The following is a 16,843-nucleotide window of genomic DNA, read 5'->3' on the forward strand; positions in this document are numbered from 1 at the left end:
TGCACTTTGAATAAGCCATTGTTCATTTTTGAATGCCAACAAGTTAAGCTTCTTTTCCTCCATCTACTCTGCTTAAAAACAAAAACAACTGAGCGCACGCCTTGTAATCTCAGTGTGTGTATAATAGAGCCCTTTTGATATTATAATGCTTTTTAACTGAGAAAGAGTTCAGTTACAATGAGTGAGAAAAAATTATAATGATATAATATGTGCATGTTTTTCTCCAGAGATAGAGATAAAAATATGCAATTTTCCAGATTTAGATAGGCAAATATATTGCTGAGGTATATATTTTAGGAAACTAGGTCTGCATAGTATTAATTGCATTGCTTCGTTTGCTGGATTTTTGAGGCTGCCATGCTTCTGTAGTAGATTCAGATGAAGGCTATGCAAGATCAATTTGAAACCCATCTTCTTTTTCTAAGCCAAAGGCCTCAACCTACTTCTTGAGTCAAACTGCCCTTACCGATGCCATTGCTCAGTCAAGTTATTCCTTCTTGAATGTTAATTTAAAAAAATGATCACACTTTTACTCCCTGTCTCCAGTGAGATTTACTTGCTCTGAGAGCTTGCCATCTCCTCCACAATAGGAAAGGGAAAACATATCAGGTGCATACCAGGTAGAAGAGCAAAATATGCAGCAACTTCTAGAATGGCCGTTTCAGGGAGGCCACCGCTTGATTTTACCAAAGTTAAAGGGCCAGCCCCAGAAAGGTCAGGGGGGGAGGGGGGTGAGGAGGAAGTTTCCAGAACAAGAAAATCATGCACTGGGGAGAGTTAACAGGGAGCAGGAAGTGACCATCGAAGACGTTTCTGGGAAAGGGGCTGCTTCTGTGTTATTCGTATCACCAATATATCATGCTGGTTTTAATTGTTTTAAAAATATGTAAGGAAAAGTCATCTCATGACCCAAGACACAACAACAATTAGAGGATCACTAATAAAATGGGATGTTCTGGACTTTCACTTGCAAATATCATATAGCTGGAAGGTATAGCTTTATATATAGCTAGACCTAAGAATCACTTTAGGAATGCTTAGAGTTCTTAGAACTTCAGGTTCAAATCTCACTAGGACTAGCTCTCTGCATTCTGTCTAGGTACATAAATAGAATAATAAGCAATTTTATTCTCTGGGAGGAAAGGGGGCTTTCAAATGGTGCCTTAAAAGCTGAGCTCCTGTCTATTCTATATAGACATTGAAGATGTCATGGCACCTTTTGTAAGAGAAGGGGTTTGAGCCGGTGTCCTCAAAGTTTCCCTCTCTCCCCTGTCATGCTGTGTGATGCACGCTACTTGGTTATCACATTCCATCCAGTTTTTCTGTATAATCCTACTATGTATATAGATTCCAATCTTGCCTGTTCTCCATGCACTGATCTCATAGATTATAAAGGAAGTTCTGCATGTGGAGGGCTTACAGGATCAGGCCCAATGTTAAGCGAAGAAATATGCTATATAAATGTCTGGGGGGGGGGTTGTTTTTTTTAATAAGGCATGTAGCAGAGAATATTTGGAGATGAATTATGGAATATTTTCAGCTTGGCATATATGAGATTGCTAGCTAATTTTGCATTTACTATCTGACCAAAAACATCTGGGGGTCTTCTCTCTGCTGATATCACAACAAATGTTTTACATTCTTCCTGACAACTATTAGGTAAAATAGCAAATATTTAGAATAATAAGAAGTGCTGTTTTTCCCTTTTCATTTTGACTCAGCAAAGACTTTTGCTCTTCATGAGGGTGCTAAATATATTACAGCAGAATCAATCTCCAAGAAAATAAGCACCTAAGTGCTGTTTTCTTCCTTTCCCATCTTCTGTTTTATCTTACAGATGCTTTCTTATATTACTACAGAAAGCTTTATGTTGTTAACTACTGCTTGGATGCTCTGCACTATTTCTCCTTTCTTCCTGCCCTTAGAATCTCTTTAACAGATACTACTGCAGTCTCAAGAATGCAGCTAAAAAGGGGGGAGGAGGGGTTAAATAATGTTCATTTTCAGAAAGAGATCAGGACATACTGGGAATGTTTTTCATGCAGGATTTGTGTTGTTTCACTAGCTTGCTTTGAAAAGTTTGATTTTCTCTCTGGATATACCTGGCATATCCAAACTTGTGATGAATAATATGCTTTCTGGATGTTACAAACTTACAAGCATTTAGAGGCTGCATCCTTGCTAGATCATGTATGTCACATTTCAGATCTGAGTGAATACTTTCTGGCTGAGTTATAATTTTTTAAAATGGGGTTTAGAAAGGAAACATCACAGTTTGTGAACTACAGTGGAACCACTGGGCATCAATCCAATTACAACAGCTATCAATAACAGCTGTAAATCCCAAGCATATAACAGAATTGTACTAATTTCTTAAATAATTGTTGCCCCTTCCTACTAAGAAAATTAAGTTATTTCATTAACTGCAAAGCTCAGAAAATACCTGTGATACAACCGAGGAGACATTATTTCTATAAATAAGAAAAGTTTCAATGCTGCAATTGAAAGCATGTGGGCAGACTGCTGTGCCTGCACAGTCCTCTTAACATAGTCTATCGATTTCAGGATCAGACCCTGAAGTAGTAGTCTGGCAGTAGGGTAGTACAAAGTCAGCTCTTGCCATCCTTCCTCAACCTTAATTTATCAGGAAAAATACCCATGGGAGATTTGTCTTGGTGAGAATTAAGCACAGCAGGATTTGAATTCTAGCTTCCAGGTTTTTAGGTACAAATATGATACAGAAGTAGTGCAGTTCATTCAGCAAGATCAGAGCCTTGCCCTGTATTATCTATTTAATGTCAACATTGGACCCAACCCTGCTGCTGTTGAAATCACTGGCCAAGCTCCTATTAAATTCAGTAATACGCAACTTTTAACCTACAAAGTGCCTTACAAAAATCCTCATGATTCCTGTAATGTAGTTAATTAAGTTATATTATCTCCCATTTACAGATCAGACTGAGGCAGAAAAGTTGAGGCCAGTGTTTTCAGAAGCTTGTTCAGATGCCATCATTTCTCACCCCAAATTCTGAAGGTTTGGCCATTCTATAGTGGTGAGTTAAAATAACCTGCTTTTGTATTGCTCGCACAGGCCACCCAGACATCACTGGCAATTTGAACCTCATGGGCTCTCCTCTTCTTGTCCCTGAGCACCCAGGAAGTATGCATGGATCCTTATAAAAATGTTGTTACATGCTGAGTGTGCAGGCAACTTAGGTGCAGACGAATATCAGCCTGGATATTTCCTGGGTGCCCAAATCCTGTTTGAGCTCCTAGACAAGTACCCAAGTGGATATTTGCATTTACCCAGTCTTTGGTAAAATTTGTCCATAATCCACTTCTTATTCCACTTCTGTTAACATTTGTTGCAGAATGTGAATGTGAAAAGCTTGTTTTGATAGCACTTATTAAAAAGTACACAATTTCCCACATCTACTAACAACTAATTCTTTCTGAGGGTTTTCTTTCAATCTGGGTATGGGTGAAGTTGTAGTAGTGTCCCAGCAGCCCACAGGTGCACCATGAAAGGAGTGTGGAAGTGCTTTGAATGGGAGAAGAGGCTGTGATTCTTATAACCAGAGATAACAGTAGTGCTTGGAAAGGATAGCACCATATAGCGTTCAGTGGCTATTACCCAACTGAGCCTAAGCACCCAGACAACTTGGGCACCGAATGCTGACAGCAGATTTTCAAAGAACAAGCACCACTCACATTATGCTTTAAAATTCGCCATTATATCCGAGCCCCTCAAACTGGGTAGCCAAATTTTCTGCAGAACACATGAAGAAGGCCCTTAGAAAATTTCCCTACATCTGATTTGCCAAAGGCTTGTCAGAGCTGGGATAAGAACTTGAGAGTTTTTGGCACCAAGGCCTATGATCAGATCAGTAGGCCATGCCCTCCCTATCTAAAGTTTAACCTTCAGCATTTTTTGTTTTGGTTTGTTTTTTTTTAGAAAGTGACCTGCAAAGTTAAAGTACAAAACTTTAGTGACTTTACCCATATGTGCTGGGTGCCTGAGGCTAGCCAGCACATATTGGTAGCCAGACTGAGAAGAACATTTAGCAAATTACCTCTTAAAAACTCACTTTATTTTTCTTGTTGAGCTGGCTCCCATCCAATGTGATATTCTAGCATGAGCCATGCAGTGACAGTAACAACCACCATGGAAACCAGCTGGAGCATGAGGCTGATCATGGGGTGGGGAAAGGAGGCAGCTAAGTCATTTTGTTGCGTTAAAATATATATATATAATGCATATTTTCTCAAAAGTTTTCCTTCTTTCGATTTTAAAACACAGTTGGAGTGCGCCTCCCACACTGAGTTCCTCTTTCAATATTTAAAACACACTAATCCACAATTATATTGAACCTACAAAAATCTGTTGCTGACTACAAGTTATTCCCACCTCACAGTCAAATAACTAAACAGCTCCACACTCCTCTCAACCCCTGTCCAAATACTGGAGCAATAAGGAGAGCCTTGGAATATGTCCAAAAGGTTAACAAATCCAGGCTCTTGCAGGCAGAGATTGTGGGGAAAAAATACCAGAGTCAATGGGGCCCTCATTGAGAATGCCCTGCCAGCAGCTTCCTCACATCAACCTCAAGGGAACTCCAGCCCGAGCACCCCGTTTGGGCACATGTGGTAGAATGGAACAAGGAGATGTAATAAGTAATGGGCTCCCAAATCTATCAGGTTGCAAGGGTCTGCACACCTACCTTCAGCCACACTAAAGAATCTCACTCCCTTCAGATTGAAGTAGCCACCCATGAATACTACTAATGCAAAGATGACATTCCCTTTAAATAGTCTTATTCCCTAAACACCTGTCACCTGCATCTCCCATTCCCAACCTCTCTTGAAGTGATTCTCTCAACTTGACTGTCCCCTGATCATTATTGACTATGGCTCAGATTTTTAAACATATTTGTCCACAGTGGAACAGCTTCAACAGGAGATAATTGCATGCATTGGCATTCCATATTGCATAAGTCAACGGCTAGAGCATTCTCCTGAGAGGAGGGAAGCCCCTCTTCAAATCATTTCTCCCCCTCTGGGGAGAGATGGACAGGAATTGGACTTGGGTCTCCTACATCCCAGCTGAGTGCTCTAACCACTGGCTATGTAAGATGGACACCATCATCTCCTTTTCTGGCTCAATTGTATGATGTGAGGCAGGCACCTAACTCATTCCCTCAGGGACATCTTAGGTGCCTAAGCTGCCTGATTCCAGGCAGTGGGTTCCCATTTGTGAATCACTAAGCAGAGATAGGCGTCTCCCTGCAGCCTAGATTTAGGCAACTGTCTCTGAGAGGTGCGGGGATTAGCACCTCCCCACCTTGTTGATATCTTCCATAGGGTAGTTTAGGCAACCCCCCCCCCCACTTAGTATGCTGAATTTTGTGGATTGCATTCTTTGGTGCCTATCCCTCCCCATTCATTATATAGGGAGTCTAGGTGTCAAAAGCAGACTTTGTGGATCACAGTGGTGTTCCTATGATTTCCTTGATGCCGAAAAGTTAGGTGCTGACATGCTCAGTGTTGTAGTGCCTAAGTCCCTTTATGAATCTTGGGCCCTACTGAAAGTCAATAGGACTTAGGCTACAAAGTGCCTAAGTCACTTTAGCAAAAGGGACTTAGGGCCAGATTTTTAAAGGTGTTCAGGCATCTTAAGATGCGGATAGGTGCCTAGTGGTATTTTCAAAAGCACCTAGGCACCCAGTTCCCATTGACTTAAATCTGGCCCTTACTGCCTCAATTAAAAATTTTTCCCCAAGCATCCTTTCCTCCCACTATCTGACACCCAGTCAAAATAACTACAGAGTAAATCACAAGGGAAAATAAACTTCCAATTCCCAAATGAGGCTCTGTTGGCCCAATTACTAAAATTTATTCCCCAAATCACAAGGTATTCCAATCCCAAAACCAGATTAGACATCCCTCACATTCTCTTTTTCTCTCATTAGAGTGGCATAAAAGAACACAAACATATGAGACCATGTCCTCAGCTGATGTAGACTGACATCTCTTCATTGGCTTCTGTGGAGCTATCCTCATTTACACAAGCTGAGGATCTGGCCCCTGGATATGGGAGAGAACTGTTTCTTCCTACTTTCCATCTGCCACCAGCTCCACCCACTACATCAAATGTATACACATCTAATTCCCTAGATATCCTGCCCATTCCAATATCTTTATTGTGGAAAACCCTGAAAAGAAACATTACTGGTTACCTTTAAATCACTTTAGAACCTCACTTCACTAGCACAGGAATATTGCAAAGAAACCATCTAATTTACATAGTCACCCAGAGGTTAATTAGTATAGGAAGGTAAATTTCCAGAAGAGTGCAGAGGAAAATAGCAGCTAAAAGCAATTCTTTCCTTAATTGGTATTGTACACACACCTCTCACTCCATGTTTTACAAATGGACTTGGTTATTTCTGTCTTCATTTTCAGAGGAGACCTCATGCAAAGCAGAAAGGAAGTCAGTCATTGTGCTTGCCTGAGTGGTTACTTCTTGACCTTTTGTTGTAGGATGGGATATTTGGAAACAGTAACATCACGGTGGGTACTGCAATGCTGATAATAATGCTATGCTTCTCTCTTGTGCATGCACAGGTTATAATTGAACAAAAAAAAAGTTCTTCCACTTCGAATAACTGATGGTTATCATTGCTAGAATCACCAGACTGGTGATCACAACGCCACTATGTTGCAGGTGACACTCAGCTTTGTCTTTCTCACTGAGAACAGACAGCATGCTTGCCTTGCTGTCCCTAGTGTCTGGGTGAAATAGGGACCTGGATGAAGAGAAGAAGCTCACATTCAGTCTGCGCAAATCCGAAATTATGGTGGTTGGGAAGAAGGAAGCACTTTGAGGAAATGTCAGAGACTGTCCTTGAACTGTCAAGGGGGAGAACAATCTTAGAGTCTTATTGGATTCTTCTCTGCTTCTGGACACCCAGATCTGCACTGGTTACCCATCCAGTACTGGATCCAATTCAAGAACAGAAAGGGATTGCACTTTTCTACTGGGGCTAAATGGGATTGGTGTAGGTTACCTCCAAGACCACATCTTTCTCAGCAATAAGAGTTGTTGTGATCAGCAGACATTTCAGCTATCAAAGCCAAGAATACACTTTGGACTAGGAGCAGAGTATTCTTAGTGGGTGGAGGTGGGTGTGTGTGACATTAAGATGGTGCCTCCTCCTGGTCGTTCTGGAGAATAGCTCACAAGGTCAACACCTCTTCCCACAGTCACAGGCCATCTCTCCACTTCTCTCTCCAGGTCTGCAGCCCCTCTCTTGCTCCCTGAGCTGCTGCTGCTTCTACATGACTAAGCCCTCCGGCCAGATCACTATTTGCATTTTCCACTTCTGGGGTACCAAAGAGTTTCTTCCTCAATCCTAGGCAGTCTTCCCATTCACTGCCACATAGTGCCACTCCCTCAGTGGCTGACAGGGGAACCCAGGCCCTCCCTCTACTCTGGATTCCAGCTCAGGGACCCTCTAGCCAGCAGTCAAGGTCTGTTCCCTTTTAGACCTTACTGCCTTTTCCTGAGCCCTCTCCTTACTATCTGACACTCCCCTCTCTGAGTTTGCCAGATCACCACTCCCTCCTCCCAAGGAGGAGCTGCAGGCACACATCTCTGCAGCCTCCAAATACTCCTCCCCGGGAGTGACTGCAGCCTAATTTCCAGCAGCCCCTAAGTCATCATTTAGTAAAGATAAGCATATTAAGTTATTTTAATCTTTCCTCTTAAGTCAATCCCTTAATTAGAATCTATGACTGTGGAGTTTCACAGAGCATCTGCAGGCTAGAAACCACTACGGCTACTTTCTACTAATTGTGCCCACAGATAGTACATTTATTAACGTTGTTGACAACATTTGTTTAAAACATGAATCTGTTTGTTTAGGTGAGAGAGGAAAGGCAGACCTCATTAAATCTATAGAAGTGAGAGATTGAAGCCTACAACACATACAAGGGGATAGTTTCCCTAGCTGGGATTTTAGGCCATACTAAGCAGAGGCAAACCTAAAAGCCAGGGGTTTGGAGACTGAGCCTAGGAAAGCCCTTCTCTAAAATGCAGAGATTTTAAGATTACAGGGGTGAAAGAAACCTGTCAATTTTTGATCCATGTTTACTCCTACCACTGCTAATGAGCATCAAAAATTGTGAAAACAGATTCAGTAAGTCCTGCAGTACTCACCTCATGAATATGTTTTGATAAAAAGACATTGTGAGATTCAGTAGGAACAACAGTAATGCCAAAAGAAATCCTTTACTCTCCCCTTCTGTTCTCTTTTGCCCCTTTCCTTTCTTGTCTCCATCTTTGCTCGCTAATCAATCATTGCCTAAATTTTTAGACTGGATTGTGACTGGCTCTTTCATGAGTGTTCTGTGGAAGAAGGCACAAGGAAACTCCTCCCTTGCATCACAATATCTTGTTAAAAATAAGTTACTGTGGGCTTCCCAGTGTGTCATGGCTTTTCTGTATGTGTCTTCTAAGTTTGTAAATTCTTTACATGGGCAAGAGAATGTCTCATTGCTGTGTCTTCTACAGCACCAGGCACACTGTTGTAAGTAATAAATACAATAATAATCCACATAAGGGATTTTTTTTCCTATATAAAGGGACAGGGCTAGATTCATAAAAGGATTTAGGTGCCTAATTGCCAAATTACCATTTTAGGTACCTAAATCCCAGAATCAGGCACCAGAGGGATCCATAAAACCCCTGTTTTGCTGTCGCCGAACTCTGTAGGCACCTAAATTCACTTGGTGCCGAAATTTTTGCAGTAAAAGTTCCCTAAGTTGCTATGTTTCTGCCTCTGAGCATGTTCACTGCATCCCCACAGCAAGCATCCAGATGCCTAAGCCCAGAACAGCGCATGAACAGGGGAAGAGAGGCATTCCTCCACCTAACTCACCTGTGGCGCCAATCCAGTAAGTGTCCTCAGAGCTCGCCTACTAGATTGGGCCCCCATGGGCAAGCTCACACAAAACAGCTGGAGTGAGAGACCTCCCTCATATCTTTTAAGCTGATGGTTAGGTTATTAACTGTAGGAGATCCCCAGTTCAAATCCTCCATCTGCTTGAGGGGGAGAAAGGATTTGAATAGGGATCTACTATCTCTCAGGTGAGTACCTGAGCCACTGGGTTATGGGCTATGATGATGTAAGGCTCCCTCACTCTCTCCCGTTGAAACTGTTCCACTGTGGATAAATAATTTAAAAAGTTATTAGTGCAGGAGTACTGGATCATGTGTCACCCACCTCTCAGGTGAGTGCTCTAGCCCCCAGGGTACAGAGTCATTCTCATGCATTCTCTTGCCTAGCGACCTGGGGGATTGGTAAGAATTCCCCAAAGTTCACCCAATACTGTAATTGAACCAGTGCACAAATTAAGCTGATGGGACTTATTAGTACTGTATTGGTCTTCTGATGCTATGGCAAAGAATAGCTGGGTGGAACGTAAACCAGGTAGGTGCCTACCAGCAAATATTTTTCCAATTGAAGCACTGGACGAAGCCCAAACAGAACCTATATTTAAATTTCGGAAAATGTCTTCCATGGTGTACCCTTATTTATCATTTTCACTACCTCTGCTCATTAAGGTTTTGGTTAGAAGTTCAAGTGTAAAAGCTGTTCATCATAGTATTGCATATTTTTGCATATTGACTGGAAGCCTGTTCAAGATTAACTGTCTAGTCTTGTAGACCCAAGAGCTTTGGATAGTTTGGCTCAGACTTAGACACACATCTTTATTGCATTCCTAATGTTTGTGTATATATCCAACCCAAACTAAAGTTCCAAACCTTCTGAGGTTCAGCTATCTTGATGCAATTAAAGGCCAATAACTCTTTTTTCTACAATTAACAAAGACTAAATGTAGTTTTTAAAGACATAATGTCTATATGGAAAATATATCAGCTTTCTTTGTGGGAAACATATCAAACTGTAAAGGAGGATTTCCCCCCAAATATGCTGAAAAGCATCTTTAGATGAAAACACAGATCTAAGAACAGCCATTTATTATGAAAAAATTTCTTATCAGAGAACAATATATTTAGAAATCACATAACATGAAACAATTACTGTCACCCCTACTGAAACATGACTCTTTTTTGTCTATGTTGATACAGCCCCACAGTTTGGATTACAGGAGTGTGAATTGCAGCACATACTACTATGGATGCTGCAGGTGTGAACTAAAAGATACCCTAGTTTGTGTTAACATAGTACTCTTTAAACAGACTAAGTTAACATGAAGTAGGAACCTTTCAGTTTGCGTCCGCAGCATCCACACAGGGGAGTTACCGCGGAGCACACTGTTGTGCCCTGCAATTCGCACTTATACACTTCTAAACGGACAAATAATCTGCATTTGAATTACAAGATCCAGCTATCTGTCTGATTTGAAAATGAAAAGCTTGAAGTCATAGATATCACCTTGTGATTCTGCTATTGGAATCTTTCCTTCCATTCAGCCACTGTAAAACACTGTAGTATGTTTCCAGAATAAATTCCCTTCTTATTAAATAATATCGGAATGTCTCCATTTCAGAGCCAAGCATTCTTTTTTCCCCAAAAGAAAAATATTAAATCTCTGGTTGAAATGGCTTTTGACTAATATTCTGTAGTTATTTAACTTATAACAGCCTGTCAGTTTGCCCCATAAAACTTTCTTTGAGTTTTGGCCTGTGAAGTATTGGTGAATGGCATTTTTAAGATTAGAAAAGGCTAAATCACTAACGCATGAAGAGGCTACTGTGTGTATGTGTGTGTCCACACATGGACACACGACCAGGTGTGGTGAAGGAGGGGAAAGAATTTTTCCCTATAATTCAAATTAGGTTGAGATTTTTTACACTTGGCATTACTTAGTGTTTGCCACTATTTCACAATAGGAAAAAGAATCCTAGTGTACCTGCAAGTCAAAACAGCAACTTCTTAGTTTTTAGCTAGTGGATATATTCCATAATGGCCTGAATTTTATTTGTTTTAGACTTGACCAAACAATTACCAACCATATTCCCCAGGAATCAAGTTGCATGTTCCCAAAAACACTGACTTGGCAGTTAATTCACTTTTTTGTTATTTGAAGAAAAAAATAACCTCTATAAGGGTCTAGTTCTCTAAAATATTCAGCCAATTTCTACACTTCAGAAGGCCTCACAGGGATGCCTAAGCCTGCTGTACTTTTTACTGAATCAGAATCTAAAAGAATTTGAAGAATCTAGTCCATTACTCTTGTTAGAAACCCTGTTCTCACAAGAGTTCCAGTCCTGTTCAGTTTCAAGAGCACAGATTTTCATATATCTTAGAACAGGATACAATCTACTGTGGAGATGAGTGGGGGCCCGGGTGGGGAGGGAGACTAGATGAAGAAAAGAAGAGAAGAAGAAACAACAAGGTAAGGGGTGCAGGAAGAAGATAGATAAAAGACACAAAATGTATCAAGAATGGCAGGAGAATTTGAGAATATAGATTTTTCTAGGGATGCTAAATGCTATCTTCAGCTGTTGATGAGCACTTAGATACCATGGTGATAGGTTGATAGGGCCAAACCTTTCAATGCCCATCTGAATCAAACTTCCCCTTTGAGCCTTTTGAGCTTAGTTCATCACCAGTAATAATTCTACCTGCCAAAGATTTTGTTCCTGGGCCATTGGGGTATCTCTACACTGCAATTAGACACCCACGGCTGGCCCGTGACAGCTGACACGGGCTTGTGAGGCTCAGGTTGCCAGGCAGTTAAATTGCAGGGTAGACTTCTGGGCTCAGACTGGAGCCTGACCTCTAGGACCCTGCAAGGTATGGGAGTCCCCAAGCTTGGGCTGCAGCTCGAGCCCAGAGGAGCGCACTGCAATTAATTCCGCAGCCTGAGCCCCATGAGCCTGAGTCAGCTGGCATGGGCCAGCCGCGGGTGTCTAATTGCAGTATAGAGATATCCTGTGTCATGTCACTGTTTCTGAAACCTCAGTGGTTTTGTTGGATTTTATTTTGCATACTCTTTAGCCAGAGCTGGATTAATGCAGTGGCTTTAGGGGCTGCAGCCCTGGGCCCTGGGCTAAGGGGGCCCTGGCGCAGTAGGGCTCAGGCAGGCTGCCTGCATGCTGTGGCCCTATGCCGCTCCCGGAAGCGGACAGCTGGTTGTATGTCTCTGCAGCCCCTGGTGGGGAGGGAGGAGGGATAGGCAGCTCCGCACACTGCCCCCACCCCAGCACCATCCCTGCAGCTCCCATTCGGTGCTTGTGGGCACGGGCAGCTTACGGAGACACGTTGTCCCCCTGCTCCCTAGGGGCGCGCAGAGACGTGCCAGCAGCCAGCTGCTTCCGGGAGCAGCGTGGGGCTAGGGCAGGCAGGCAGCCTGCCTGAGACCTGCTGCACCGCCGGCCAGGAGCCACATGTGGTAAGCGCCTCTCAGCCGGAGCCTGCACCTTGCACTCCGCCCTGCACCCCACCCCCCCGCCCCAGGTCAGAATCCCCTCCTGCACCCAAACTCCCTCCCAGAGCCCACACCCCTCACCCTCTCCTGCACCCCAACACTCTGCCCCAGCCTGGAGCCCCCTCCTGCACATAAACTCCCTCCCAGAAAGAAACTAATATAACAGCTGTTCTAAGGTAAGACGTAGGCTATTTTGAATTAACTTAACTATATTCTACATGTTTTAAGACTGAAATGTAACCACAGAACAGCTTTATGTTAACTAAAAGGCAAGTTTACAATAGCATTAATAGCCTCGATGTCATAATTGTGATAATTTTGTTTTAAATAAGGAGAAAGACTTGTATACAGAGGCCCCTCAAAATCTAATAGCCCTGGGCCCACAGGAAAGTTAATCCGGCTCTGTCTTTAGCTATGGCCAGCCTCCTATTTGTGCACACACCATCTCAGACTCCATTCCCAGATTAATTGTAATCCATTTTGCAGAAATTCTTTCAAATGTCAAGGGAACCCTTCACCTGTCAGTCAAGAAGAATTCTAAAAAGGGCAGATCTGGCATTGCCAAAACAAATGGGCTCAAGGTATTGCCATCCCTTCATTCCTACCTTGATGTGCAGTACATGCACACAATGTTTTCTGTGGCAGATCCAGAGAACTCACAGCCATAGAAAACCACAAGCCCATGAGATGAGCAATGCCTCACACATCTGACATACAGGGTCACTGTCAGAACCTACCACAAGCATACACAGAAACAACAGAGTGCCTCTGTCCTGTTCCTTTCAGTAAATGGATACAGAGCAGATTGGTGGTAGTAGTTTAGGGATTGCCCACAAAACCTCAGAGGGTGTAGACAATGCCGCAGACTCATGCACTTTGCCAGTTACTCCAGGTCAGTACCTGGAGTAGTTTTCCCAGTAGACATCACCAACTGTGCACACCAGTACTGTTGTGTGCTATGTGTTGGTAAGTATAAAAGTCAGTGGGAGTGTTGGGTGCTTTGTACTTTATAGGACTGTGTAACTGGCTTGATCAGTACTTGGATGGGGTATCTCAAAGGAAAACCCAGAATACTGTTAGTGTGGTTCTTGATATTCATGACTTGCAGTATTTATTATGGTTTCAGATTTATTCTTTTACTATTAGAATGCTGAGTTACTCAGAGTATTTTTTTGACTGTGTGATGGGGCGGGAGGTGGAAGGGTAAGATTGAAGGAGTTTATGTCTATTAAGGTAGCGTGATTAGAGCAACTGCTTGGGACCTATACTACCTTAAATATAAACATGTATATTTCACCTGGAAACAAATAATCAGTCCAGAAAAAAGATGTATGTACATGGGACTAACAGGAAAATGGTCTCTTAACGATCAGTTTTAAATTCAGACACTCTTTTTCCTTTGCAAATTTGCATAGGAATCTGTTATTTAGGTCTCTTATTAGAGAAAATGATTTTAGACAGGGGACAATTAAACTGCCAGCTTTTTAAAATGGGAGACAATATGGTTAATGGAGAGGGCACATGACTTGGAGTCAGGAAATCTACGCTCCAATCCTAGTTTTGTAATTTAGCTACTGTGTGATTTTGGTACTTTTCTGTACCTCTGTTCCCACTTCCTTTCTTTGTTGTTCTTGTTTATTTAGACTGCAAGTTCTTCAAAGCAGGGACTCTCAGTATGTGTCTCTAAAGCACTTAGGATAATTAATAATAAGTAAAAGTATTTGGGGGCATGTACTGGTGTTAAATATAATTATATCCCATGACTGGAACCCTACATCAGATAGCACCATTCAGGGTCTGTTTTTGCATTGGAAGGAATATTTTTTGTGAAAAATAATCACTGCACCATGAATTAATAATGCTAGTTTTAGTAAAGATTTCCAACCTATAGTTTCTTTAATGTATTAATATTTTCTCACAGAAGTCAATTTATCTACATAAATGTTATATGAACTTCCATCCTTTTGGTTGTCAAACACCCTAGTTCTTTTTATCAGTTTAATCACATATCAAACTTTCCCAGAACTGTAACACATCTCACCCACTTATTCCTTTCTAAAGATTATATATATATGGATGCACTCATTTGCTAGCTGTTTTTTTCAGCTGTTCCCCATTGCATTTTTATTTTTCAATTACATAGATTCCAAGGTAAGAAGGGACCATCACGACCATCTAATTTGACCTCCTGTATAACACAGGCCATAGAACTTCCCCAAAATAATTCCTAAAGCATATCCTTTAGCAAAACACCAGTCTTGATTTAAACATGTCAGTGATGGATAATCCACCATGACCCTTGGTAAATAGTTTCAATGAATAATTAGTCTCACTACTAAAAATGTATGCCTTATTTCCAGTCTGATTTTGGCTGGAAGTTGCAGCTAGACGTTCTCTGCTAGACTGCAGAGCACATTATTATATATTTGTTCCCCATGTAGATAGACTGTAATCAAGTCACCCTTTAACATTCTCTTTGTTAAGTTAAATAGATAGAGCTCCATGAACCCCTCATTATTGGGAATGTTTTCTAATCCTTTAATCTTTCTTGTGGCTCTGCTCTGAACCCTCTCCAATTTATCACCATTCTCGAATGGTGGGCACCAGAACTGGATACAGAATTCCAGCAGTGGTCACACTAATGCCAAATATAAAAGTAAAATAACCTCTCTACTCCTACTCGAGATTCCCCTGTTCATGCATCTAGAATCATATTAGCTCTTTTTTGCCACAGCATCACACTGGGAGCTCATCTTCAGTCAGGGCTGGCTTCAGGGCGATTCACCCAATTCCCCTGAATCGGGCCCCGTGCCCCTAAGAGGGCCCCGCAATGTCCCTAAGGACCCTCCACCGACATGCCGCCGAAGGCACCGGCAGCCAAAAGAGCTGCCGCCGAAGTCCTGCTGCTGTCTTCGGCGGCAGCTTTTTTGAATCGGGCCCCGCAGTGCCTAAAGCCGGCCCTGTCTTCAGCTGACTATCCATTATGACCATGACTTTTTTTTTGGCGTTGCTGCTTTTCAGGGTAGAGTCTCCTATCATGTAAGTAAGGCCTACATTTTTGTTCCTAGATGTATATATTTATATTTAGCCATATTAAACTGCCTATTGTTTGCTTGTGCCCACTTTACAAAACAATCTAGATGTCTCTGAATCAGTGACCTGTCCTCCTTGTTATTTTCTGCTCCCCCAATTTGTGTCATCTGGAAACTTTATCAGTAAGGATTGTATGTTTTCTTCCAGGTCACTGATAAAAATGTAAAATAGTGTAAGGTCAAGAACTGATTCCTGCGGGACTCTACTGGAGCCAGACCCCATTGATGACGATTCTCCATTGACAAATACATTTTGAGATCTGTCCATTAGCCTCTTTAAAATCCATTTAATGTGCACCCTGTTAATTTTATATCATTCTAGGGGTTTTTTTCAATTAAAATGTTATACAGTACCAAGTCAAACACCTTACAGAAGTCTAAGTATATTACTTCAACACTGTTACCTTTATCAGTCAGACTTATAATCTCATTAAAAAAGATATCAAGTTAGTGTGACAGGATCTATTTTCCATAAACCCATGCTGATTTGCATTAATTACATTTCCCTCCATTAATTCTTTATTAATCAAGTCCCATATCAGCCGCTCAGTTATCTTGCCCAGGATCAATGTGAGGCTGCTCATTTACCCTTTTTAAAAATTGGCACAACACTGGCTTTCTTCCAGTCTTCTTGAACTTCCCCAATGCTCCAGGACTTATTGAAAATCATCATTAATAGTCCAGCAAGCTCCTCAGCCAGATTTTAGAACTCTTGGATACAAGTTATCTGGACCTGCTGATTTAAAAATTCCTTCCACCTAAAACAAAAGAAGGAAAGGGTGCTTAGCATCTCTCAAAGGAGGTGGGTTAAAGGTTGTGCACAATTATATTAGATAGCCTAACACAGGAAAAATGCTTAAGTGATTTGATTAAGGTTACCCTGTAAGAGTGGTACAAGACACGGATCTAGAAATCTTGACTTCTAGTCACTACATTATGTGCCCCGGAACTGCTCACACAAATCAGAGACACAACATGCAGGGCTGGCCAGAAAAGAAGAATTCCATTTTACAGAAATGTTGAGGTTTCAACATTTGTTTTAGTTCTGCATCACGACAAAAATGAGACCTTTCTATTCCCCCCCCCCCAAAATAACACACAAGACACCCACCACAGAATAGCCAATTGGTTAGGACACTGACAGGGGAAACCCAAGGTTCAAGGTGCTGAATCAGAGCAGGGATGAACCTGGGTTTTCCACATCAGAAGTGAGTGCTCTAATCCCTGAGCTATTGACTATTCTGGGGTGGGTCTGTTTATCTCTCTCTGGTTTTGACCAGAAATTCCATGCT

The sequence above is a fragment of the Terrapene carolina genome, unplaced genomic scaffold (assembly GCF_002925995.2).
Source record: "Terrapene carolina triunguis isolate 2854851 unplaced genomic scaffold, T_m_triunguis-2.0 Scaffold21, whole genome shotgun sequence".
Classification (NCBI taxonomy): Eukaryota; Metazoa; Chordata; order Testudines; family Emydidae; genus Terrapene; species Terrapene triunguis.